The 2,194-nt window shown below is 45.4% G+C and overlaps 1 protein-coding gene across 1 annotated transcript in view; it reads right to left on the reverse strand.

Moving 5' to 3' along the window:
• Positions 1–2,194, reverse strand: part of CEP164 (centrosomal protein 164) — a gene marked incomplete in the record, with an annotated part of 82,259 nt that overhangs the window by 79,086 nt on the left and 979 nt on the right. Inside the window, 1 exon segment of the mRNA XM_027765688.1 lies at positions 1,818–1,965.

Here is a 2,194-nt window from a genome sequence, read left to right on the forward strand (position 1 = left end):
AGCGAAACAAGTTTAAAAAAAAAAAAAAAAAAAACTAGAGCTGGCAAATGACATGGTGGTTAAGGAACTAGACTCCCACCTGGTGGACCATGGTTCGAGTCCCAGACCTGGTGGCTTGCATTCTCACTTTCCTTACCCCTTTCTCTTGGGTCAAATTTTAAAATGATAATAATATATAAAAATTAAATAAAAACTATTTATTAAAAAAATCTAACTTCACAGCTAGGTAATTGTACAGCAGAATATGCATACATCCATGTCTACCTGACTCCAAAGCCTTGAGCTTTTTCTTCCCTTTAGTTTGTCATGGGGCATTTGTGCTCATAGGGGAAAGAGAGACAGGCAGAGAGGAAAAGTGAAAAAGCGCCACCTGGGGAATGGTTATGCTGCAATCCCTTCTCCTCCATTCTCCTCTCGGGATTTTGGGCATGCATACACACATGCACTGGGAAATGTTTTTCAAGCTGATGGGTCTGGGACTTGAACCACACAAGTTGGCCATGTGAGATCCAGCTGCCTTTACCATCACGTCACCAGCTTGCCCCAAAAGTTTTATTTTTTTTCTAACAGAGATTTTTTTTTTGCTATAGGGTACATGTGCTCACCAGAGAGACAGAAAGTGAGAAATCACCCCCCAGAGATGGCCACAATGCAATCCCTTCTCCTCTATCCTTCTCTCAGGATTTTGGGCACACACACACATGCGCCCGGCATGAGTTTCAAGCTGCCGGGTCTGGAATTCGAACCATGGTCAACTGCATGGGAGTCCAACGACACAACCACTACACCATCTGCTGGTCCCGAGCCTTGAGTTCTTAACCACCTTGACATGACTAGAATACAAGGGACAGTGAGACAGCTAGAATGGAAGACAGGAGTATATTTAGTTTTACTTGTTATCATCATTATTATTATTTAAATTTGACCAAAGAGACAAAGAAAGAGAGCGCAAGAGAAAGGGAAAGTCAGAAAACAAGCCTCTAGGTCGAGGACTCGGAACTGCAGTTGGCCAAGTGGGAGTCCAGCACCTTAACTACCAAACCACCTGCAGGCCCACCAGATCTGCAGTTTTAAAAGATGACTCATGGGGCCAGCAGGTGGTATGATAGTTGAGGGCACTGGACTCCCACTTGGCCAACCACAGTTCAAGTCCCAGACCTGGTGGGTTTTCTTTTTCACTTTTCCTCTCTCTCTCTTTCTCACTCTGTCCCTCGCTGGTCAAATTAAAAATAATTAAATAAATAAAGTTAAATAAAATAATTCTTTAAAAAATTAATTTTTTAAATTATTTATTCATCCATTTATTTTGATTTGACCAAAAAGAGACACAGAGAGGCGGGGGGGGGGGGGGGGGGGAAAACAAGACAAAGAAAGCAAGCCAACAGGTCTGGGACTCTAACCATGGTCAGCCACATGGGAGTGTCTAGTGCCCTAATCACCATGCCACCTGTTGGTTCTTTATTATTATTTATTTCTTATTATTCATATGAGTTTTGCCAGAGAAAGACAGAGAGAGTGAGAGAAGGAGAGTTAGAAAGCAAGCTGCCAGGTCCAGGACTGGAACTGTGGTTGGCCAATTCCAGCACCTTACCACCCTGCCACCTGCTGGTCCCCCTGCTGGTCCCCCTGCTGGTTCTTAAATAAATAAATAAATAAAAGACTCAGACAGCTTATCAGAGGAGGGCAAGACAGAAGCAGAGAGACCACTAAGGGAGCTGTCTCTGAAGCGCAGGCAAGAAATCATGAACTAAGTCAGGGGCCATGAGAGCCGGGGGTGGGAGTGTGTGTGTGTGTGTGGGGAGGGGGGTGGAAATTACCTGAGGGATTAGGAGGTGGAATCACAGTACTTGATGTACAGTAGGTGAGGGGGAGGCAGGAACTCAGCACTTAAGCAAATCTGTCTGCTTCTACTGAAGAAAATCCTCGTTTGCCTAGATTGACAGGTGGCCCCACCTACCACGCTGCCTGGAAGACAGGACATGCCTAATGAATACGTGCTGCATGTATTAAGTGAATGAATTCCCAGTGTAGACCTGGACGACTGGGTGAATGGGGCAATCCTTCACTAAGCTAGGAAATACAAGAGGAGGGACAGATCCCAGGGCCCAGCTTGGAAGGGTGTAGATGACCAGTCAGCAGGTCTGAGGTGTGGCTGGAGAGTAGTTTGGGGAGTCAGTGCTCAACAGAGGGTGCT

The sequence above is a fragment of the Tupaia chinensis genome, unplaced genomic scaffold, assembly GCF_000334495.1.
Source record: "Tupaia chinensis unplaced genomic scaffold, TupChi_1.0 Scaffold139431_1, whole genome shotgun sequence".
Lineage (NCBI taxonomy): Eukaryota > Metazoa > Chordata > Mammalia > Scandentia > Tupaiidae > Tupaia > Tupaia belangeri.